The sequence below is a fragment of the Cebus imitator genome, unplaced genomic scaffold (genome assembly GCF_001604975.1).
Source record: "Cebus imitator isolate Cc_AM_T3 unplaced genomic scaffold, Cebus_imitator-1.0 Scaffold373, whole genome shotgun sequence".
NCBI lineage: Eukaryota > Metazoa > Chordata > Mammalia > Primates > Cebidae > Cebus > Cebus imitator.
The window spans coordinates 602,629-628,519 of record NW_016107688.1 but is presented as its reverse complement, the minus strand read 5'-3'; the positions used below and the strand labels follow the sequence as shown (position 1 = coordinate 628,519).

General features: G+C 35.7%; 1 protein-coding gene and 1 pseudogene across 2 annotated transcripts in view; both read right to left on the bottom strand.

Moving 5' to 3' along the window:
* Positions 1-25,891, bottom strand: part of NKAIN3 (sodium/potassium transporting ATPase interacting 3) — a 652,954-nt gene that overhangs the window by 509,104 nt on the left and 117,959 nt on the right. The gene's annotated exons all lie outside the window — the stretch shown is intronic.
* On the bottom strand, positions 23,944-24,150 carry LOC119468067 (annotated as a pseudogene).

Genomic DNA, 25,891 nt, shown 5'->3' with positions numbered 1-25,891 from the left:
AGTGTATTCATTCATACAATCAAAAGGTCTCCTCCGTGGGGTGTTGTGCAACAGATATATAACATAAATATAACTTTGAGTTTTATAGAAGGTACTTAAAAAAATAATAAAAACACATGAAGTTAATTTTAATAATGTATTTTGTTCACTCCAATGCATGTGGCTCACATTTATCATGTTAGACAATGAAGATATTGAGTAATTCTTCCCTTTCTGGGATGCTTTTCTTTATTTTAAAATTGTGATAAGAGTACATAATATGAACATGCTCTCAACAAACTTTTAAGTGTATGGTGCATATTGTTAACTATAAACACAATGTGGAACAATAGATCTCTAAACGTTAATCTTGCTTAACTGAAACTTTATACCTATTGAATAGCAACTCCCCATTTCTCCTCCCCTTCAGGCCCTGAAAGCCATTATTCCACTCCCTGTTTTTATGACTTTGACTATTTTAGATACCTCATATAAGTGGAATCACAGAGTATTTGTCCTTCTGTATTTGGCTTATTTCCCTTAACATAATGTCCCCAAGGTTCATCCATGTTGTCAGATATGGCAGGATTTACTTCTTTGTTAAGGTTGAATAACAATTCATTGTATGTACACATCATAGTTTCTGTATCTATTTAACTGTCAATGGACCTTTAGATTGCTTCCATATCTTGACTATGGTAAATGCAACTAAAAGAGTGCAAATATGTCTTCAAAATTCCAATTTCAGTTTTTTTGGATAAATACATAGAAATGAGATCATTGGATCATATCATATTTCTATGTTTAATTTTCTAAGGTCCCTCCTTAGAAAATTTACTAGTGGCTACATTACTTTACACTCCCATCAATAGTGTACAATGGTTCTAAATTGTCGTTTTACTACTTGTTATCTTTTTTTAGACTTTTTGAAAATAGCCATTTGAACAGGTGTGAGATGATATTTCATTGTAGTTTTCATTTGCATTTCCCTGTTGATTAGTGATGAACATTTTTTCATATCCCTGCCAGCCATTTGTAAGTCTTTGGAGAAATGTCTATTCAAGCCCTTCACACATTTTTTTAACTAGGTTATTTGTTTTTTGCTATTGAGTTGTATGAGTTCCTTGTGGGTTTTTTCATATTACCCCCTTTTTGGATGTATGGTTTGCCTATATATTTTCCTCCATTATGTAGTTTCTTCTTTACTCTGTTAAACTGTTTTCTTTTTGTTTGATGTAGTCTCATTTGTCTATATTTGCTTTTGTTGCCTGTTCTTTTGGTGTCATTTTTGCCTAGACTAATGTTATGGAGCTTTCCTCTAAATTTCCTTCTAGTGTTTTTACAGTTTCAGGTCTTATCTTCAAGTCTTTCATTCAGGTTGAGTTCATTTTTTGTGTATGGTGTAAAATAAAGGTACAATTCATTCTTTTGTATGTGGATATCCAGTTACTCCAGCATTAATTGTGAAGAACCTGGGAGGTTTTGATAAAGAATATGACTTTTGGGTGAAGAATACTTTGCTTCAGTCCTCAAAATTCACACAGGAAATGAACGGTGATGTGTTCATATTAAAAAAGACCACAAACAGCTGGAGACCTAGTCCCACAAAGCCAGTGTTCAGCTAAATACAGTTACATGAAATGCATCATGCTGCTGCATGTCTTCACAAGATAAAATGTTAGCACCCATAAATAAATAAAAAATCTTTTTAGTATAAAATATATTAAAATTAGTCATGTGGAGCTTAATGTGCCAGCATTAAAAAAAAAAGTCAGTTGGAAATAAGAAATCCACTTGAGAGAAGGGGCCATGATAATTTCAGATCAAAGTAGATTCAGGATCACTGGGAAAAAGTATTAAAAAAAAAAAAAAAAAAACAGCCGAAAAATAATTTTTATTTATAGATTGAGTAGATCTGGTTAAGTAAAAGCTTATAAAGAAGCCAAAAATAGCTCTATATTAGTAAAGCTGCAAAAAAAAAAAATGCCAATGATAGAAAAGATAAGTATATAAATCTGTGTTAATTTGAGAAAGATGAACAGTTTCAAATTTAGGCAGCATGTGTGCGCGTGGTAGATGCTGGTGTGAATAAATGAATATATATATAAAGAAAAAATATATGTATAATGTAAGTGTTGTATAAATATATAGATAGCCATAGATTTTAAAGGGCACATGCTGCTAGAGATGAAGAACTTGAGAAAGAGCACCGTTTGGAAATAAAGACTTCATCAGGTGGTAACTCTGATGAGTAAAGGACCATGCCTATTTCTTTCAGAGTTGACTAGCTGCCTATTAAAATATTCAGGATATCCTTCCTTCCACAGTTTCATTTAGGAAGAAGAAGTCCAGTCAGTGGCTACATTTCCTAGTTTCTTTGCATTTAGTTGAGGTGGTGTGACTTTTTCTGGCCAGTGACTATCAGTAAAAGTGCTTTGTGTCACTTGCAGACTGACATGGTTAAATATGCTATGGTTTTTCCCAGCAACCTTGAAAATGGAAGAGCCACTGTTGGAAGGATCCAGAGTTCTTGGATCACTCCTTGGAGGACAATTGTCCCATTTGTCCTGGGGGACACTCAACCAGTGGTATCTGCAATGCACTTGGTATAAGTGCATAAGTGACAAACTTATTTGGCGAAGTAAGTGAATTAAGAAATTGTTTCTTATGGCAGCCTACCACAAATTTTAAAACTATCTTAATTTTTAAATTATTCTATTTCTATTTCCATTGTTTAGCACAGCATAATAAGTAATTAACAAATATTTTCTTTTTAGCTATGGTAGAGATAATAGTAGATTTTCTAAGTCAGAGGTGGAATATAAGTCAGAGATGGAATATAGTAAATACCTATACTAACTCCAGTCAACTAAGAGTGGAGGGTGAAAGGCCTATCTTGAAAAGTTTCTGAGATAACATTTAGTTTCAATGGGAAACAGCATGTGATTGATTAGTAATATCTCATATGAGTGCCTGATGGAGATGATGGAACATGTGCTATTTATCTACCATTTGCTATTTTCTAGATCGCCAGAGTAGAATACTTAAAGCCAAGTTAAAAAGATAAGACTTCACTGATATGTTAATAAAAAGTGGAAAACTGATAATTTTTTCTTAAACTCTTCTCACAGTTATTATAGACTATTTACATAATATAGCATTGAGAATTTTTCACATTCCAATTCTGTTAGAGCATTTCCTTGCCATAACAAGAGAAGATTCCTAATCTTAAAAATGAATTAAAATGCTGTTTAAAGCAATGGGGAAAGGATTCCCTGTTTAATAAATGGTGTTAGGAAAACTGGCTAGCCATGTGCAGAAAGAAGAAACTGGATCCCTTCCTGACACCTTACACTAAAATTAACTCCAGATGGATTAAAGACTTAAACATAAGACCTAACACCATAAAAACCCTAGAAGAAAATCTAGGCAAAACCATTCAGGACATAGGCATAGGCAAGGACTTCATGACCAAAACACCAAAAGCATTGGCAACAAAAGCCAAAATAGACAAATGGGACCTAATCAAATTCCACAGCTTCTGCACGGCAAAAGAAACATTCATTAGAGTGAATCGGCGACCAACAGAATGGGGAAAAATTTTTGCAGTCTACCCACCTGACAAAGGGCTGATATCCAGAATTTACAAAGAACTAAAACAGATCTACAAGAAAAAAACAAGCCCATTCAAAAGTGGGCGAAGGATATGAACAGACACTTTACAAAAGAAGACATACATGAGGCCAACAAACATATGAAAAAATGCTCATCATCACTGGTCATTAGAGAAATGCAAATCAAAACTACATTGAGATACCATCTCATGCCAGTTAGAATGGCGATCATTAAAAAATCTGGAGACAACAGATGCTGGAGATGTGGGGAAACAGGAACACTTTTACACTGTTGGTGGGAATGTAAATTAGTTCAACCATTGTGGAAGACAGTGTGACGATTCCTTAAGGACCTAGAAATAGAAATCCCATTTGACCCAGCAATCCCATTACTGGGTATATATCCAAAGGATTATAAATCGTTCTACTATAAGGAGACATGAACACGAATGTTCATTGAAGCACTGTTTACAATAGCAAAGACCTGGAACCAACCCAAATGCCCATCGATGATAGACTGGACAGGGAAAATGTGGCACATATACACCATGGAATATTATGCAGCCATCAAAAATGATGAGTTCGTGTCCTTTGTAGGGACATGGATGAATCTGGAAACCATCATTCTCAGCAAACTGACAGAAGAGCAGAAGATCAAACACCACATGTTCTCACTCATAGGTGGGTGTTGAACAACGAGAACACATGGACACAGGGAGAGGAGCACTACACACTGGGGTCTGTTGGGGGGAAATAGGGGAGGGACGGGGGTGTGGGGAGGTGGGTAGAGATAGCATGGGGAGAAATGCCAGATATAGGTGAAGGGGAGGAAGGCAGCAAATCACACTGCCATGTGTGTAGCTATGCAACAATCTTGCATGTTCTTCACATGTACCCCAAAACCTAAAATGCAATAAAAATAAGTAAATAAATAAAATAAAAAATAAAATAAAATGCTGTTTATTCAAACCACGTTGTTTTTCTAGGAAAGACACCATAGATTTAAGAAATAATTCACATCGTAACAGACCTTTTAAGATAATCTTCTTTTCTTAAATATGCAATAATGTATTTCACTCAGCATTCAAAGTAAACAGAATACCTAACTTTACTAAATACCATAAAATAAAAAAGTTTTTTTATGCCAAACAAAATAACTTGATATATTTTAGTTTATTTTCTGCATGAGACTGGAATGAGAATAGTATCAGACTCTTTGACTAGGCAAATAGCAGAATTCCTAAAAATCTGCTCCAATGGCAGCTGCTAATGCAGATTCCTGTTCACCATGATTGTTCTCTGAGCCACTGTGTGCAGTGATGAGGAGTCAGAGCTCTGGAGCTTGAGTTTGAATCCCAGCTTTCTCACCACATACTGACTGTACGACTTCACAGCTTCACACTGTTTAATCTGTTCCTCAATTTTCCCCAATATATAAATGGGACAACAGTACCTATATCATGATGTTCTTACAAAACCTCATGATATACCAAATTATATTGTATAAATATAAAGCATGATACAAACGTTTAATACACATTTGATACTAAATGGGAGGAACCACAACCTGGTTTCCTGTGGGGAGCACATTCACAGCTACAGAAAGGTGCACAGAGAGAGAGAAACAGAGAGAGAGAAACAGAGAGAGAGAGAGAGAGAGAGAGATTCCTCTGACAGCCTAATCCTCCCACAGAATTTTCAGCTGATAAAGAAAAATGAGCTCCACTTTAGGCAGATGGTGTGTCTATTCTCCAGATAGGTTACTTCCTCAAAAAGCAAAGCCATGGGGATTAGATCCTCCTCCTGCACTCCCAAAGTACATATACGCTTAGACTTGAATTAAGGCAAGCTGTGTCAGGGAGGAAATAGTAAGACAGATATTCTCGGGAACTGTCAATAGGAATAAAAGTTGATACAGACTTCCTGAAAGACATTTTGCTCAGTACCCCACTGAAGTAGAGACAAAGATCCTGGAACAGTTGATCCTGCAACAATAGCACACCCTTCTCTCTGCAACACCTGCCTGGCTGTGCTACAGCAAGAGGTTAGTACCAACAGGCACAGGAGAGCTGATACTCTCTGCTTAGGGCCAAGCAGCTGGGAGGAACTAAGAAGGATAGCAGAAAGATCCATCTCACTGTAAGGACTGACCTTCTAGGCACCTGGCTGTTCTGCTTTATAATCCTCAACCTTGTGCAGTGTTTCTTAGCCAAAGCTGTGAGGTAGGCTACATGCCTAAGAATGATGAGTAGATTGTCTGCCAAGTTTAAGGCCTGATATAGTCATCTGATGAAGTAAATATTATATATATATATATTTTTTATTGCACTTTAGGTTCTGGGGTACATGTGCAGAACATGCAGGATTGCTGCATGTGGTTTGCTGCCTCCAACCCTGTCACCTATATCTGGCATTTCTCCCCATGTTATCCCTCCCCAACTCCCTACCCCCCACTGTCCTTCCCTACTCCCCCCCAACAGACCCCAGTGTGTGATGCTTCCCTCCCTGTGCCCATGTGTTCTCAGTGTTCAACATCCACCTATGAGTGACAACATGTGATGTTTGATTTTCTGTTCTTGTGTCAGTTTGCTGAGAATGATGGTTTCCAGAAATTCCATTTGACCCAGCAACCCCATTACTGGGTATATATCCAAAGAATTATAAATCATTCTCTTATAAAGGCACATGAACATGTATGTTCATAGCAGCACTGTTTACAATAGCAAAGACCTGGAACCAACCCAAATGCCCATTGATGATAGACTGGACAAGGAAAATGTGGCACGTATACGCCATGGAATACTATGCAGCCATAAAAAAACGATGAGTTGTCCTTTGTAGGGACATGGAAGTAAATTTTTTGGTTTTCCTTTTGATGTTTATGTCATTTCTGTGTAGTATAGTTGCCTAATCTCTGAACTCTGTTTAATACAAAGTGGTTATTACACAAAACGATATTTTAGCAAAATTTTCTTAAGAATTACACTATAATAAAATTTTCTGAAATTTTTAAACTAATTTATGATTTGTGAAAATTTATCTGAAAAATGTTCTAATTCCTATTTTCATTCTATTTTGATAATACACAGATCATTTACTTCTTCTAGAAATTTGGATAATCTTAACATAAACCTTCAAACTTAATCCAAAACACATCCTTTTATATGGCCATTTGAGTAGTTTCTCACAATGTCACAAAGCCTAAACTTGTAAAACATGCCACCCTTATTTTTAAAAGGCTACATAAACTCCATATTTTATGTTATTTCTGTGTCTTATGTATTATTGAATGCTTACAGCCATGACTTCAGAAAGAAAATACAACATTTTCATGAAAAATAATCTTGGTGAAGCCTAGGCCTTATTATTCTGATACTTAAACATTAAAATGCATAACATGGAAATACCAATTACAGTTTTAAAATGAATGCTTGGCTGTGAAGTACCAGTTGACTATATCATTGGCATCACCCTTTAAGTTGGGTACAATCAGATCTGCTGAGGCATGAGTTTAAGTGGGCATAGCAGTAGTCCATTGGTTGGTAAAATTATGTATCTGGAGCTGGGCCTGAGTAGGTCTGGAAAGCCTGGATAAATTACAATTTATCCTCTGCTCACACCCATGACTCATAAGAGATTTCCTACAACAGAATGATGGGGTAAAAGAACTCTGGCCTGGCTCATTGATGATATGTTAGTGTTAGCTAAAAGTTGACTGCTGATATATGACAGCTCCACTCATAAGATATAGTAGGAAAGGGAAATGCTCTCAGGTGACATGGTTGTGGACTATAAATTTGGTCACCTACTTTATATGTAACTAGAGGTGTCCTTCACTGTAGATATGCATACATTATTGGGTGATGGGAAATGGTTTGGTTGGCTGAACACGGGTTTCAAAGGAGTAAGATTGAAAAAACAAGGATTGACATCTTCAGGTGGCCTTTGTGGTTGGACCTACGGGAATAGATGCAAAACATTTTAATCTTTGTGTCACATATTAATGTGCATTGGAGAATTTCTCCCAAAGTCAGAGCTCCAAGCCACCATGTGATAGGAAGAGTCTTCCTATGAAGGCCAGCCAGCATTTCTTCTTGATTATCTCAGGACTGTTATAAGGAAACCATGAGTTGAGTAGCCATGATAGCAGATGGAAAATCCATAAATACTTTTAATAACATAGTCTCTTTCTCTACAGGATTTATCTATTGGTCACTACTGAATGTACAACCTATTAGTGGCAAAATCTTACACTGGGCCATCTCTATGACACCATTACTTGAGAATACCATCTGGCCATTTATTGGTCGGTAAATTACATCAGAATTTTTACAATCTGAAGAGCTGTGATTTCTTTTTATCAAAAGTAACCCCTTCTTCCAGAGTTCTTTCCTGGGAGGGAGAGACCGGGTAGCAGGACTTTGCGAAGATGTACCTGAGCTACCAATGTGATATTGCACATAATATTGTCTCACTGGAAAAGACATTTTATGGCAAAGGAAGTGTACTAATAATAACATGCACATGGAATTCATGTACTCAATCACCCAGATGCAGTCAGCTTGAGACAGATGAAATTGCCTGCTCTAGTATCACCTAAAGTACAAGCTTAACATGAATACTAGGGGTCAAGGTGTTGACTTCTAGAATGCAGTACATGCACTGAATCAATGGCTAGTACATATATATATATATATATATACACACACACACACACACTCATATATATGCAGTTCCTTTAGTTATACTACTTGTGTCTTGAAACCAAAAGACAGAAGTAAGACTGGCTCCTTTTACCATCACTCAGTGACCCACTTGTAGATGTCATGCTTCCCATCTCTGCAACTTTAGGCTATGGAGTGTTAGAGAGCCTGTATCCCAGGAGGGAAATGCTTCTGCTAGAGAACATGTTAAGGGTACAATTAAACTTGAAGCTACAACCTTCCCTGGCTCATACAGTACTCTTCATGCCAGCAGATCTATGAGCAAATAAAGCAGTTGCAGTGCTAGAGGAAGTTAACATCCATGATTACCATAAAGAGTCAGATTGCTGTTTAACAATGGGGGCAGAGACAGGTAATACTCAAGGGATTTAAAGAGACATTACTTGATGGTTTTACCTCTAGTTATGAGAGCAAATTAGATAATACAGTAGATATTTCCCCAGAACAGTGAAAAATGTAATAATTTAGACAACTCTAAAATGAAGATTTGCATCATTCCATGAGACAAGTCACCCAGAGCAGTCAAAGAATTGCTAAGGGTGAGGGGAATCTACAATGCGTGGTAGAAAAGGGAGATGGCAAACATCAGTTGCAGCTGCACGACCACCTACAGCAATGGGAGCAATAGCCAATCTCCTAGCCTACTTGCATTAAACTTTCAGAGGGTGCAGCTGAGCCCCTAAATGTACCCAGAAAGGTTAAGGTCAAAACCTTAGGCACGGCAGTGAGGGGACAGAGGAAACGGGACTTATCTATTCAGGAGTATGAAAAGAAATAATTCTTAAAAAAATTGTTATAATGAATCATCTGTACCTGCAAAAAGAAGCAGTTTCCATCACTTATAAATATAGATTATAATCAACATGTTCTTTTGTGATATGCATACCTATCAGCAAGTGCTTTACTGCAAAACTAAACCTTAAATCATCTGTAATATGTAATGTATAATTAAAAAATGAAGGTGTTGAAAGAGTGGACTCTATATGCAGTTAATATTAGCATTTAATGTATCATTAATCACTTCATTATTTTAGAAAATAAAAATATGCCAAGCCAAGATGCTCAGCTTCTTGACAACTATGTAGATAGTTGATGATGACACTGCTGATAATAATGAATTATTATTTATTTATGTAGCACTTACTATAATTCAGACTTTTCTGATCTGTCTCTCTCTCCCTCTCATCATCATCGTCTACTTCTTATCCTAAGTTTTACAAGCCTATTAAGTAGATGTATATAATAATTCTAATTAATTCCCAATTACCAGATTAGGACGATGACATCTAAATCAGTCAGATAGTTGTCTGTGATTCGACTCAAAATATGTACATTTCAAAACACATGATCCTAACCCTACACACTGAATGACTGACTTGAAAGTGTGCTGGGTATATGCCCTGGTCAGTCTCTGAATGTCCACTCTTACAAAATTTATAAATTATTAATGATAAACTACTACTGTATATAATATGTTTCCTAACATTTCTTGATTTTTCTTATTACTTCTAACCTAAAAGAAATAACATTTCATGTATCATAGTTAAATACTGACTTCTGACTAAGACCCTGAAACAAAAGGAACAATCAGAGATTTCATAAAATATAGTTCTTTCCACCTATATCCAACTCATGTAAAAGCTTTATAAGACTAATTGAAGAAGTATTTATTGCACATAAATTGGATCGAATTTCTAGAAAATATCTAGAAAAGTTGAATCATTGTTCACACTCATTCAACTCCTCTTATCAAATCTTCAGCATTCATGTGATGAACGGCAGAATTGTTGCTAGCTGTCATATCTCACATTTTATTAAGAGGGGATTATAGGCTAAAACAAAGCATCAAAAGAATAGTATCACTTATTTTTCCAAACTTCCCATTCCTCAATGTAAATGGCAAAATATTTGAAAACTTAATCAAATCTTCAAGTGTCTTGACAACCTTACATTACATTTGCTTCATTGACAATGCAACTCCTTCTATTTCCACAGTATACAGAAAATCCCATTGAAAGAGAAATAACACATTTTAAAGAAAATCTTACTATACAGCTTAAAATAAAGCAAGCTACAGTAAATATAGTCTGCACTGAAGGCAGGAATGGGGGCATAAATTAGAAAAATAGAAAATGTCTTTAGTAATCCTGAATAGTATTCAGTTTGCTTAATTTTACAAAAAGTCCCAAATCAAAGACATACATATGCACAGAGAAGTACAATAAGATATGCCCAAGCTTTATCAACATTTATTTCAGATTTTGTTCATTGCTGATTTATGTAATTACTAATTAATAAGCTATGTAGGTCTAAATACATAAATCAGTTCCTATGATATCTAATATTAACGAGAAAAATAATTTAAAAACAAAATCACAAGGTTTTCTATAAAAGCACATGGCATTAAAATTAATTATTTTGAAATTTATTAGAATAAGAAGTAATAACTCATTAATAAATCATAAATTATTATATCATCTTCTATTTTGGTGTTTGTTTAAAGTACACTAAAGTAATATAAAGATATTCCTATATTATATCTTTTATTTATTAAAATGCACATTCATTGTGAGACAACTGAACGTTTTATTTCACAAAGAAAATAAGCTTAGTCAAAACTTGATTTCAATTTTATACTTTAGTGTTTTCCTTGAATGTATTTAGAGATTTAAATCATCAAATTATGACATTAGCCTCTATTTATTCAGCTCTTGATTAAAAAGTATGCACCTAAAGTAAAATAAATAAATTTTTTAAAAATGCAATTGGGAAAACAAAGTTATAAATAATGTCTTAAAATTTATTGGTTTTTGAATACCCTCTACATAAGAAAAATAATAATTCAACATAATAAGGTAGAAAAATTACATAATATGAGGCTTAAGCAAAAATCAATGAATAGACCCAAGGGTAATAGTCAAAAATATTTAACAAGTGGTGTGGCAGTTGCTCCAAATATTCAGAATGTATCCTGGTAGAATGCACCACACTTCAGCACGTGCCCTGACTGAACACCAACCCTGGAGAAAGCAACAAAATAGAACTGATAGTCCTTAAAGAGATGTCAAACTCTATGAAAAATCTCCAAATTGCTTTCCACAATGGCTGAACCGATTTATATTCCCACCAGCAGTATATAAGTGCTCCCTTTTCTCTACAGCCTTCCTAGCATCTGTCGTTTTTGACTTTTTAATGATAGCCATTTTGACTGGTGTGAAATGGTACCACACTGTGGCTCTAATTTGTATTTCTCTGATGATTATTGATGATGAACGTTTTTTATTTGTTTGGTGGCCACTTGTGTGTCTTCTTATGAGAGGTGTCTGTTCATGTCTTTTTCCCATTTTTTCTTGAGGTTATTTGGAGATTTTTTATTTTTTATTTTATTTTTTTATTTTTGAAACAGAGTCTCGTTGTTGCCCAGGCTGCCATGCAGTGGCACGAACTCTGCTCACTGCAACCTTCACCTCCCAGATTCAAGCGATTCTCATGCCTCAGCCTCCCAAGTAGCTGGGAGTAAAGGCAGTCACCACCATGCCCAATTAATTTTTGTATTTTTAGTAGAGACAGGGTTTCACCATGTTGGTCACACTAGTCTCGAACTCCTGACCTCAAGTGTCCTGCCTGCCTCTGCCTCCCAAAGTGCTGGGATTACAGATGTGAGCCACCACACCCAACGAGTTTATTTGTTTTTTGCTTGTTGATTTGTTTAAGTTCCTTACATATTCTGGATATTAGGCCTTCATAGGATACACAGTTTGGGAATATTTTCTCCCATCCTATAGATTGTCTGTTTAAAGATTTTCTTCTGGGATTTTTATAGTTTGAGGTCTTGCATTTAAATCTTTGATCCATTTTGAATTAATTTTTGTATATAGTGAAATGTAAGTTTCACTATATACAAATATATATAGTTTCAATCTTCTGCATATAACTAGCCAGTTATCTCAGCACCACTTATTGAATAGGGTGACATTTCCCCATTTTTTTCAGCCTTATTGAAGATGAAATGGTTGTAAATGTGTAGCTTTATTTCTGCATTTTCTATGCTGTTCCATTAGTCTGTGTGTCTCTTTTTGTACCATTATCATGCTATTTTGATTACTATATCCCTACAGTATAGTTTGCATTTGGGTAGTGTGATGCCTTTAGCCTTGTTCTTTATGCTTAGCATTGCTTTATTTGGACTCTTAATTCCACATGAATTCTAGAATAGTTTTTTTTTTTCCTTCTCATTCTGTAAAGAATAACTTTGGTAATTTTGTATTAATAGCATTGAATCTGTAAATTGCTTTGGGCAATATGGCCTTTTTAACTATATTAATTATTTCAATCCATAAGCATGAAATGTTTTTCCATTTGTTTATGTCATCTCTGATTTCATTCAGCAGTGCTTTCTACTTCTTCTTGTAGAAATCTTTCACCCCTTTCATTAGCTATATTCCTAGGTATTTCATTTTCTTTGCTGCTATTATAAACATGGGATTGTGTTCATGATTTGACTCTTAGCCTGGACATCATTGGTCTATAGAAATGCTACTGATTATTGTACAGTCTTTTGTATCCAAACCTTAGTAAAATTTTTTATCAGTTCTAGTAGTCTTTTGACATCATCTTAAGGGTTTTCTACATATAGAATCATATTACCAGGGAAGAGAGATAGTTTGACATCTTATTTTCCTATTTGGATGCCTTTAGTTTCTTTCTTTTGCCTGGTAACTCAGAGTAGGACTTCCAGTACTACGTTGAGTAAGAGTGGTGAGAGTGGGCATCTTTTTCTTGTTCCAAGTTCTCAAGAAGAATGAATAGTTTCAGCCTTTGCCCATTCAATATTATGTTGGCTGTAGATTTGTAATAGCTGGCTCTTATCATTTTGAGGCATGTTCTTTTAATGCGTAGTTTGTCGAGGCGTTTTATCATAAAGGGATGTTGGATTTTATCAAAAGTTTTTTCTCAACCTATTGAAAGGGTCTCATGTTTTTTGCTTTTAATCCTGTTTATGTGGTAAATTACATTTATTGATATCTGTATGTTAAACCAGCCTTGCATACCAGGAATAAAGCCTAATTGATCACGGTGGGTTAAATTTTTTGACATGCTGTGGGAATTGGTATGCTAGTATTTTGTTGAAGATTTTTGTATCTATGTTTATCTGGAATATTGGCCTAAAGTTTTTGTTGTTATTGTGTCTCTGACATATTTTGGTGTTATGCTGATGCCAGCTTCATAGAATGACTTAGGGAGGAGGCCCTCTATCTCTATTTTTTGGAATATTTTCAGTAGGATTGGCACTAGCTCTTCTGTGCATGTCTGGTAGAATTCAACTGTGAATCCATCTGGCCCATGGCTTTTTTTGGTTGGTAGGTTTTTTTGTTTTGTTTTGTTTTGTTTTCCTGACTCAATTTCAGAGCTTGATTTTGGTCTATGCATGGTTTAAAATCACTTCCTGATTCAGCCTCAGAAGATTATGTGGTTACTGGAATTTATCCATTTTCTCTAAATTTTCTAAATTGTGTGCATGGAGTTCTACATAGTACACCCTGAGGATATTTTGTATTTCTATGGGATCAATTGTAATGTCATTCTTATAATTTCTGATTGTACTTATTTGAGTCTTCTTTTTTTATTCTTTGTTAAGCTAGCTAGTGGTCTATCAATCTTGTTTATTTTTTTTCAAAGTACCAATTCTTGATTTCACTGATTTTGTATCCTTGCATCTCAATTTCATTAGTTCTCTAATTTCAGAGCTACCATTCAACGCAGCAATCCCCTTACTAGGCATATATGCAAAGGAAAATAGATCATTAACCAAAAAGTCACATATACTTATATGTTCATTGCCTTGTTATTCACAATAGCAAACCCATGGAATCAACATAAGTGCCCATCAGTGGTGGATGGGCCACAGGAAAAAAAAAAAAATAGTGAGATATACACACCATGGAATACTATACAGCCACAAAAAAGAATAAAATCATATCATTTGCAGCAGCATGGTTGGTGCTGGAGGCCAGTATCCTAACCAGGGACAGAAATTAATGCAGGGACAGAAAACCAAATATCACACATTCTCACTTGTAAGTGAGACCTAAACATTGAACACACATGGTCATGAACATGGGAACAGTATACACTGCAAACTACAGAGGGGGACATGAAGGTGGAGGATGTGGGTCCAAAAATTACCTATTGGGTACTATGCTCACTACCTGGGTGTAATGTACCCATGTAACAAACCTGAACATGTAGTCCCTATATCTTTAAAATAGTTGAAAAACATCAAAACTCATTAAAAACTTTAAAAAGTTGCTAAATATTGGAGGATAACATTTTTCTGCTTGAAATCATGTGTGTATACTTTTTGAATATTTATAAAAAGTAAGCCAGGAATATAAGGTAGTAAACAAAAAAAAATGCTAAACTATATGGCCACAATATAAAATTTTCTGAATTTTTACTTAGTGTTAAATAAATAATTTTAAAAATTTGTAAAGAAAAGTTTTTTTAAAAAAAACTCTGAAATTGAATATTTTTCTTCTTGGCCTTAGCAAACAACAAAATAAATTTAAAAAAAAAACTAAAGGTAAAGTAGAATCTTAAATGAAATTAAAATTTTTTAACCCTATAGTGTAATATTAATGAATATTAACATCTTGGGGAATGGAAAAACTTTCTAAGTGTAATGGTAATAAAAATGTAACCATAGACCTCTAAAATTCCAATCAATAAAATGTAGTATAAGAAAAATACTTAAAATGAGTACAACAGATAATAGGCTAGGTGCGGTGGCTTATGCCTATAATCCCAGCACTTTGGGAGGCCAGGGCAGGAGGATCACCTGAAGTCAGGAGTTCAAGACCAGACAGACCAATATGATGAAACCCTGTCTCTACTAAAAACACAAAATTAGCTTGACCTGGTAGCATGTGCCTGTAATCCCAGCTACTCGGAAGGATGAGTCAGAGGAATCGCTTTAACCCTGGAGGTGGAGGTTGCAGTGAGCCGAGATCACGCCATTGGAGTCCAGCCTGGGCAACAAGAGTGAAACATCATTTCAAAAAAAAAAAAAAAAAGTTAACATAGATATTATCCAGAAAGCCCTTTACAAGAAATATTTTAAAAAATACTTCTGTGAGAAAAATAGCACAAAGCACTAATGTGCAATTGATATAAGAAACTACATTCATGAAAAAATATCATCCTCACCAGTGATCAAATATTTCTCTGTATAGCAGAGAGTACTGACTCTTCAAAACATTTTTTAATTTTTTCCCCAATATTTAGTTCCTAGTTATCAGCTGGATCTTGACAAACTCAAAATGAACACTATAATTCCCAGTTTCTCTAACAATTAGATTTGGTCAGGTGACAAATTCCTGACTAATGGATATGAATACGTTTATAAACAAATTTACTAATTTTTTAAATAAAGAAGACTGCCTCGTTCCCTTAAATAGAAAGGAAATTCTACTTCCCTTCCCTTTTTTATTTTCCTCCATAATGCTGTTTGGACATGGTGATGGCAGTGAGGTACTAACTTAGACCAAGTAGGTGAGAGCAAAAAGTTTACAGCCACAGAAATCTTTGAAAAATCATTGCAGAAAAAGCCACTGCCAGACATGAATCACCTCTACTTCCTCTAAGCCACTAAGTGAGAAAAACACAAACGTCTATATTGTTTACACTACAGTTTTAAAGAATCTCTAAATGCAATTGAACTTTAGTGCTCAATAAGAAACATGCTTATTTTTAATCTTTCATATATTAATGATTTTAAAATTATTGCATTTAATATTAGTGATAGCGATAGGGGTACAGTTATACTCTACAGGTGAGAGTAAAATCACCAGTTCAGTTTTATGGGCTGTGCACTGCACAACTCCAGAGGCTGTGAATATTCACATATATATAGAAACATACCTATTGGCCCTAGGTGGATGTATAAATTTGTACAGCTTTTAAAAATATGTTTTAAAAGTATTGATCAAGAGTCATAGCAGATTATGATTTCACTTAAAATCTACTAAGTAATGTGATGAATAAGTAGAGCTATATTCAAAATCTTGTGTTAAAAGTTTTATTACATAAAAGAACAATGGGGAGCAATAATATCTAAAATATGTGGTAAAAATAAATAAAATAGGTGAATACATAGCTCAATTATAGTTAGTAAACTCTATATAACAGAGTGAGACCCTGTCTCTAAATACATATATGTTACAGAGTGAGACCCTAGACCCTATAGGGTACTGTAGCGTCTCACTCTGTAACAAATATGTATTTAGAGACAGGGTCTCACTCTGTTACCCAGCCTAGTGTGCAGTGGTAACATCATAGCTCATTGCAGCCTCCACCTCCTGGCCTCAAGTGATCCTCTTGTCTCAGCCTCCTGGTAGCTACTAGGGAGTGCCATCACATATACCAAATATGTGTATATTATAGAGACGTGATCTCTCTTTGTTGTCTAGGCTGGTCTCTAACTCCTGTCCTCAACTTATCCTTCCACATCAGCATCCTAAACCACTGGGATTACAGGCATGAGCCTAAACATTATATTTTAGAAAACTATCTAGTCTTGTCAGATAATTAATTCAATGCAATATAATTTTTTCAACTCTCTACATATCATGATGCTAAAAGATGGAAAAAAGCATCCAAGTATATATATATATATATATATATATATATATATATATATATATATATATATATATATATACACATACACACAAAAAAATATTGGGAAAATCTATTAAAATATTAAAATATTTAATATTAAAATATTAATATATTTATCTCTGAGTAGTTGATTTATGAGTTTTTTTCTTTGTTAATGCCTACTATTATTTCCTTTTTTTATATTAAGCATATAATATTTGGAAAGTCAATTAAAAATATGCCTACAAGTCAAGTAAAAAATCATAAATACAAAAATCATTGCAAATGTCTATATTATTACAAACATTCTAATTTGGCCAGTGATTACAGTATCAGCATTGTGGCTAATTTGATAATGACAAAGGAAAATATCTTATTTAAAACTAAAACAAATGGAAATATTGCTTGAAACTTATTCTAAATGAATATTGTTCATGAAAGGTTTCTAGAAAGTTACCTAGGGAACAACAGAATTGTCTATTTTAATTTATTTGACATGATCACGTATGAATTTAAGAAAAATTCAATCCCCTTTTCAAATGCAGGATTAGAGACACAATTACCTAATAGATATTCTTAAGTATTTAGTGTGCATAGAGACTTCATATAAATCAGTAGATTCATTAAAATATATTTTAAAATCTAAATTAAAATGATATAAATAGTATCTCAATGTGTATAAATATTATGCTTTGAAATATAACATTTTAACATTATTATTACAGGTCTTTCTCAGAACCAGTGATAAAGTAAACTTTATAGCCCAGAAAGCAGCAGCTTCCAAATATAAATATAATATGGTTTTTAAATAAAAGTGACTAAAGTATTTTACTTGTATTTTTATGAGAAAAATAAAAGATTTATACCTTTAGTGATGTATTTTATTTTCTTAAGTTTGAAAAACAAATCTTGGGCATGATCTAACTTTTATATATTTCTTAAATTTATGTAAGCGCTCTCTTAAAAGTTCACATACATATTTCATATATTACCACAGAAAAATTCAGGTGAAGTGAGGCCTTCTCCATTTTAAGACACTGAAAGCATAATCAAAGAAATTATATACATGAGGTAAATAATTAATAGTTGCCCATATCAGTTCAATAAGCATTTATTGAATACTGTGCATGTGCTCAGTCACGTGTTAGGTACTGGGGATAGACACTAAGTATAAGGAGTGACTTCTCTTTGGAAAAACTTTGGAACAATATTTTATTAAACATGGTGACTAAGATAAATTATCCTTGATTTTACTGTAGTGAGCCATATTGATCAAATAACTTATATTCTTATTGGAGAAAGGACACTAATAAATTTCATATAATTGGATACTGGTTTAAAATTATTTATAGCCAAGTAATAACTTGTATGGTGTAAATTATTAATAGTTTGTTAGTTAAAAGAAAAGAGAAATCAGTGAGCTTCTAAAATGAGAATGGCTCATCAAGAACACTTGAATATCAAGGCACAGCAAGGTGGTCAAATAGAAACATCCACTGATGATTGTCACCACAGGAACACCAAATTGGACAACTATTCACACAAAAAATCACCTTCATAAGAACCAATAATGAGATGAGTAAGTACAGTACCTGATTTTAACTTCACATCACTGAAAAAGGTATTGATGATGGTAGAAAAGATGACTATGCCACCCCTCTACCACTACCCAGCAGCAGCACCGCAGCATGGAAAATCTATGTACTCAGGGCAAGGAGAGAGCAGTGGTTGTGGGACTCTGAATTGGAACTCGGTGCTTCTTTGCCACAGTGGAAGGTAACACCAAGCAGAACTCAGCAAGCACTCACAGAGGGAACATTTATGCCAGCTCTAGCCAGAGGAAAATTGTTAATCTCAGTAGTAAGCACCTGAGATCTGGCAGCCCCACCACCACAGGCTAATAAAGTACTCTGCGGTCCTACCTAAATTTGAAAGGGAGCCTAAGCCACAAAGCCTTGCAATTCCTGATCAAGTCTTGGTACTGTGCTGGGCTCAGAGCCAGTGAACCTGGTGGGGATGCCACCCAGTGAGATGCCAGCAGGGTGGCCAAAGAAGTGCTTTTGCCACCCCTAGCCCAATGCCAGAAAACTCAGCTTGCAGCTTTAGGAGAGGCTCTTTCTTTTTGCTTAAGGAGAAGAGAGGGAAAAGTAAAGAGGACTTTGCCTTCCAACTTGGGTATTAGCTCAGCCACAGTAGGATACGGTACCAGGCAGAGTACTGAGGCCCCTGTTCCAGGGCCTGCTTTCCTAGGGACATGTCCAAACAAACCCTGGGCTGGAAATACTAATGCTCAGAGTCAAGAGGGAGCTGAGCCTGTTGGAGGCACTGAATGGAGCTGTGCAGCTGTTCTGGAGACGGCACGGCGAAACCAGAATTGAGGCTGGAGGGAAGAAGGCCCCAGATCACCGAAGGCTGTGCGTATGACCCTTGTGAAGAGTTTGAACTTTACCACAGGGAAATGAAAAGGTCTAGAAAGGTTTTAAATTAGGAAGTGATACTATTGCATTAAATCATGATCAAAGCTTGGAACCTGAACTCAGACACTTACAACTAAGCTACATTTTAACAAAAACCAAAAGTGTAGTCTTATGGGGCTGATGCTTTGGGTTAGGGTAGGGAGGGTTAGTGGTGAATGGCAAGCTCCTAGGAATGTACATAATTGCTTGTTCAAGATTCACAGTATATCACTCCCTGAATAAATAATATAAGGCTACAACACTAGTCAGAGAGCTGAGTGGTGGCTCAAATAGCAATCTTTATTTATATATATAAACTTCTCAAAGCTCAGAAGCAGTTTTTTTCCTGGTAAAACTACTTCACTTATGACTTAGTCCCCATTTTTATATTTTGCCTCTCTAGGAAAGACTCAGTATTATTTTCTTCCTTTTATTCTGGAGTGATATAATTCAGACATGCTAAATTGTATTTTAAAAAGTACACTGACATCCTTTCAGAACACTCGTTTTTCTCCCCATGGTTACAAGGAGTTATGTTTTATTCTTGGATACTTTCACTTAGTCACTTAATAATAATTCAACCCTCTTTGCATAAGACACACATTTCTCTGAAATGAACATTTTAGAATATAGATATTTAATGTTCATTCTTTATTTCGTTTCCTGATTCTTTTAACTATATTCATGGAAATCCTATTGTGCAGAAGGTGCTGTGGTCATAGGAATATCAAGCAAGATCATGATCATTTCAAAATAAAATCAAAAGTAAGATGTTAAACCTGTAAACAATTTATCCAGATAATTGACTTTTTTTCAAAAGTGCATATAATTATTTTTGTCCATATTTACAAATATATTAAACAAATAATTTGATTCTTTTCTTCATGTTCAGTTTCATAAGCCAGGTTTGCTGAAATAATACATGTGCGTATGTTTGAGTGTAGAAGTTCACTCCTCAGCTTCTCCGTTTGAAGCCAGAAGCTCACCCTCTCACTTCTTTGGATCCTCAGCTCTTTTTGCACAGTGCCTGGCACATGGGAGGCAGTCATGAAATAGTTACTGCCTGGAGTGGAATGGCATAATATTGATATTTGGCTGTTAGATTTTACTATCTGTAATTTTAAAAAATAGTTATAAAATTCATATACAACCTGGTTTGTTAATGATGCCCCATACAAGTTGACAACATCCAATGTTTGCAAAATCAAATTTTGTGTTCTTTTGCAGCTATATTCTATTTAGTTTATTCTTATGTCACCTGTACCTGTGATTCCCCAATGAACTGTTTTTGAAGAACAAGGATGTTTGCATGTGAACAATTTATTTACATTTCATTCCACCCACCAATTTTATGAACATTGAATTATAGCATAATCACAGGCATACTGTGATTAATATTAAAGCCATGTAAAACTAGGGCAGAAGTTGGTTTTGCATTAGTAAAAGTCCTCATTGTTGCAAAATATTTTCACATGATCAACATTAGAGATGCAGAAATGTAAATAAAGTTCTCCAAGTATTCAAGAACTTGAGTTCACTGGAATGTAGGTATTCCTGGGATTCCTGTAAAGCTTTTGTTGAATTTACTTAATCTAACAGATTCATAAACTTCAAAACAAATTTGTATTTCTAGTTCAGCAGATGTGAAAATCAGTTAAGTAACTTACACTTGAACACATAAAAAATGTCTATAATTTTTTCTTCATTGGCTTCCCTAAATAATTGGGAAAAAAACAACTTAAAGCTTTATTTACAAGCATGATATCATGAGGTTCTTAAGAGTAACAAAAATAACTTTTAATATTAAGATTTGCTGTTGCATTTCCCAAAGACCTTTTGATAAATAATGAAATGTGAATTCTGGTATAACCTCTGGGGTACATGTGTATGACTATACTTACTACCAATGTCATATAGCCAGAAATGTCATTGGTGGTTACATTTAACAATCTACGCTTGTAAAAATCTTTGTTTTTGGATTTGCGGAAATAACTAAAATTAAGACCCTCCTAGTTTGACAGCAACCTATCTCATCCTTAGAAATATTTCCCTGAGTTTGTTAAAATTTCTTATCTATCTTCATTTATACTGGGAGAAGTCGAATAAAAGGCAAGTATTTATAATAAAGAAGACATAAAACCAGGTTTAATATAGTTGTTAGTTTAGTTAAAGGCTTTAGCAGTTTATGATTTATTCTTTTATTTTTAATTGTATTTTAGATTCTGGGGTACCTGTGCAGATCATATTTAAGCTTTTTGAGACTGCATGAAATTTGCACCCAACGGATATTGACCCTCCTTATCTTTGCTGTCTGCCCTCATGCCATTTCCCTCATTTACGGAAGGTTCTGCTACTAGTCCATAGGTTTCTTCATCACACAAGTCCTACCATCATCTAGGAAATTTCGATGGCTGTGCAATGACCTGCCTGCCGCTGTGGTTCAACAGACCATCTCTCGACGAACCCCTCCATCCCCTTCTCCATACCTGGCCCCTCCTGCTGACACTGTACTGACTGTGCCAACGTGGGCTTGTGTTCCACAGCTTCAGGTGGGCTCGAATATTCCCAGCACTCCTAGACACTCCCCTTGTCAGTGCTTCCTCCACATCCCTATGGTTCACACTTCTAGTCAATCTCCACAAAACATCCAATTTGTAGAAAATATAGCATCCGGCCAGGCGCTGTGGCTTATGCCCGTAATCCCAGAAACCTGGGAGGCCAAGGCAGGTGGATCACTTGAGGTCAGGAGTTCAAGACCAGCGTGGCCAACATGGCAAAGTCCTGTCTCTACTATAAATACAAAAATTAGCTGAGCATGCTAGCACACAACTTTACCTGCTACTAATGAGGCTGAGGTGGAAAATCTCTTGAACCTGGGGGGCAGAGGTTGCTGTGAGCTGCAATGACACCACTGCACTCCAGCCTGGGCAACACAGCAAGACTCTGCCTCAAAAAAAAAAAAAAGAAAGAAAATATAGCATCTACCACACAGCCTCAATTGTGCTCTCTCTCTCTTTTTTTTTTATTCTACTGAATAAACAAAACAAAACAAAACAAATGCTCCTCCTCTCAGGTAAGCCAAACTCTCTACTTCTGCTGGAAGTCGTAGCCTCTCCCATGTTCAGGAGCCTTGTGTTATCTGCTGTCCCTCTCTCTCCTGTGTCATCCATACTGTCTCCCCTATATTAGACCATTCTCTCAGCTTTCGACTCTGTGAAAAAGCTTGCCCATCTCTGAAGCAATTCATGTTTCCTCCTTACTCCAAGCATGTTAGCTGATATTTCCGTAATGACTCTCTCCCTTTCATTCTGCTCTTGCATCCTGGAGCTTACCGAAAGCTGGCAAATCGATGTCCTTCATTTGGGGAGATACTCACTGAGGGCTGACTATGTACCAGGCACCATTCTAAGGTGCAGTTAATGAGAGTCACACATTCTAGTCATCAGGAATCGTACCAAGAGCCCCTTTGAGAGATCACATAGCCATTTATATTTTCAAGATTTACCACACTCTTCTTTTATACAATTGTTGCTCCTTTAAATAAATCTCAACACTGAATATGTACTTTTTTTTTTTTTTTTGAGACAGAATCTCATTCTGTTTCTCAGGCTGGAGTGCAGTGGTACAATCTTGGCTCACTGCAATGTCTGCCTACTGGGTTCAAGCAATTCTCCTGCCTCTGCCTCCCAAGTAGCTGGGATTACAGGCTAATTTTTGTATTTGTATTTGTAGTAGAGACAGAGTTTCACCATGTTGGCCAGACTGGTCTTGAACTCCTGATCTCAAGTGATCCACCCTCCTCAGCCTCCCTTAGTGTTGGGATTACAAGCATGAGCCACTGCACCAGCCCTGAACATGTATTTCATACCTTCAGTTTATCTCCTGAAAAAAATGATGTAAATATCTCCAGATAATAGAAACAAAAAGAGTTGAGTAGATTTACCCCATATAAATTATGACTATAATTTCTTATATTAAACAGCACAACCCACTCTGATCTTCAAGAAGATACATTAGAAATTACTGAGAAATCAGAATAAAGACAATCATGACTAAAACAGGACTGTGACAGTTCACTTTGCTAACAGTGAACGTGCTACAGTTTATTGCTGCAAGGCACCGTGGCCAAATACAACCTATGTGAATAATCTCCCTATTGAGCCTTGTAATGTATTTGTTTTAATTGTTACTGTTTCTACTTGGAAATTTTTAAATTACTGCCATGTACTTTCAGTTATGTCATACTGCTGATACTAGAGGTTCAACAGCTCACATGAAATCTGCCTGTGCATGGAAGTCCTTATAGAACTGCCAGAGCTCTAGCTTTTAACGTTACTTGCTTATTTTGTGGTTTAGATTTGCTTTTATTTCTATTTTATTTATTTTTACAAAAGTTTATTCTGAAATGTTCAGCAGTCTCCAAGATGACACTTCATTCTAACTATAGGAGGCAAAGGAGGTTACAGCAGGGAATTCAGATGTTTAGAGATGGAATGCGGGATCACCATGGCCTCAGGCACAAGAAACAGCTTGCTTTTTGCCAGATTTCTTAATTCCACCTGTGCCCAGGGCCCTTCCCTGCAGACTCTGCTTTTAGCTCTTTGAGTTTCTTCTGCTCTTCTTTCTGCTTCTGCTGGAAAATGTTATCTTCTCGTCCATCTCCTCAGGCTGCTTCTTGGGCCGTTTCGGGGTCTTCTTGCCAGCTTCGTGGCCAGACATGGTGCCTGGGACCCTCTCCCACCAGATTCACCCTTATGTTAAGTTAATGTCCATGTTTGTATGTGGAAAATGATATATAAGGATGGAATTCCATCTCAATTTGTCTCCATCTGCACAAATACTGAGGGCGGCATAGTCTTGACATCCAACTCTGCAACTATTAATATACCCCTGATTTTTATAAGTTCTGTGTTTCCTACAACCAAGTTTCTTCTGTTCCCTTTGCTCTCCTCCTGCTTGCCTTTCTTCCTTCTTTTGCCACAGTAGCACAAGACAGCTGACCCACAGGATTCTGGCAGATGCCCCAGAGCCGACTGCAGGGCAATGATGTGAAAGTAAACCAGCATCTGCAGGTGCTTGTTATAAACTATAGGTAATTGAGAGTTAGCCCTATATAAAATTGATCATCTATTTTCCAAGGAATGAGGAGTAGGGAGTGTGATCTAGTGGACAGAGAACTAATTGGGAGTCCAGAGATCCAGATTCCATTCTGAGTTCCATTATAGTTGTGCTTTCTGATTCCGAGCAATTAAAGGCAACCTCTATTTCAATTGTCCTCCCTGTAAATTGTATATACTACTTTTACCTACAGCTCTTTGCAGAATTTGAAAGATCTAAGTGAGTTATTGTCTGTAGAGAGGCTGGTGCTCCTGAGGAAAACAAACTACATACTTCAAGATAGAAGTCCTTTAATATAAACAAAATAAACAACTATCACATCTTTGTTCCTCCAAAAAAAGGTGAGTTTTACAAACTTTGGTTTGTTGAGATTTTTTTAAAGAAAAAAAGATAAAAGGCACAAATAGGATGATAAAATTAATTTTCTACTCTAATTAAATATCAGGATGGTGGCAAGGATCTATGGTCCTTTGGGCACTGAGGCCAGTGGCATTCCTGTTAAACCTTAGAATCTTAAAGATCTGTGAAGGCACCACTGATAAAAGGCACATCACTTCTGTGCTGGGGGTTTTAAGATGATTCCTCCAGAACACCCCAAAGAACACCCCAAATATCCCAATACCCTAAGTATTATTCAGTGGACATCTGTTGTGCACGGTAAATTGTTAAAAACTGTATGTATCTCACTGCCTGCTCAAGGGCTTTGTCTTTCCTCTCTCTGATGATAAACTGAGGTCAAGGAAGTTCAGGCATCACAATCACTTGGCATAACAAACGCCAAAGTAGGTCATTATAACCTGGTACCTGGGAAACAAAGCCACAATGAGAAGCTTCTCTGATGCAGCAGGTGGAGGATATTTTTCTAATTGTGATCAACACAACAGTGGTTACGGGGGCAAAATAATAAAGAACTTGTCATAGGAGTAAGTGTAAATTTTGTAATTTAGATGAGCAGAATAGACAGGGTAAGCAGGGCTAAAATTGTCAAGTTATTAATAGTAGAAAGTTAACACACACATCAAATTTATTCTACTATAAATTAGGAGCCACCATTGTTTAAGCAAAATAAGTGAAATAAAAATACTATGATAAACACATTGGTATCTTAAGCTAAGGTGTGCCCTTTTAATACAAGGGATAGCTGAGAATTCATTCTATAAATTAATTATTATTACAGTATAAACTGCCTTTGTAAGAAAAAACTAAGTTTTTCATTGTATAATTGTCTTGAAGAACACTGATACACAATGGAGAGAATAGGCTGAGGTACCAGGTTGTGGCCTAGCCATGTAAGAACTGGGCTTTTAATGGCACTTCTCTAAACTGAGATGCCTCATATTCT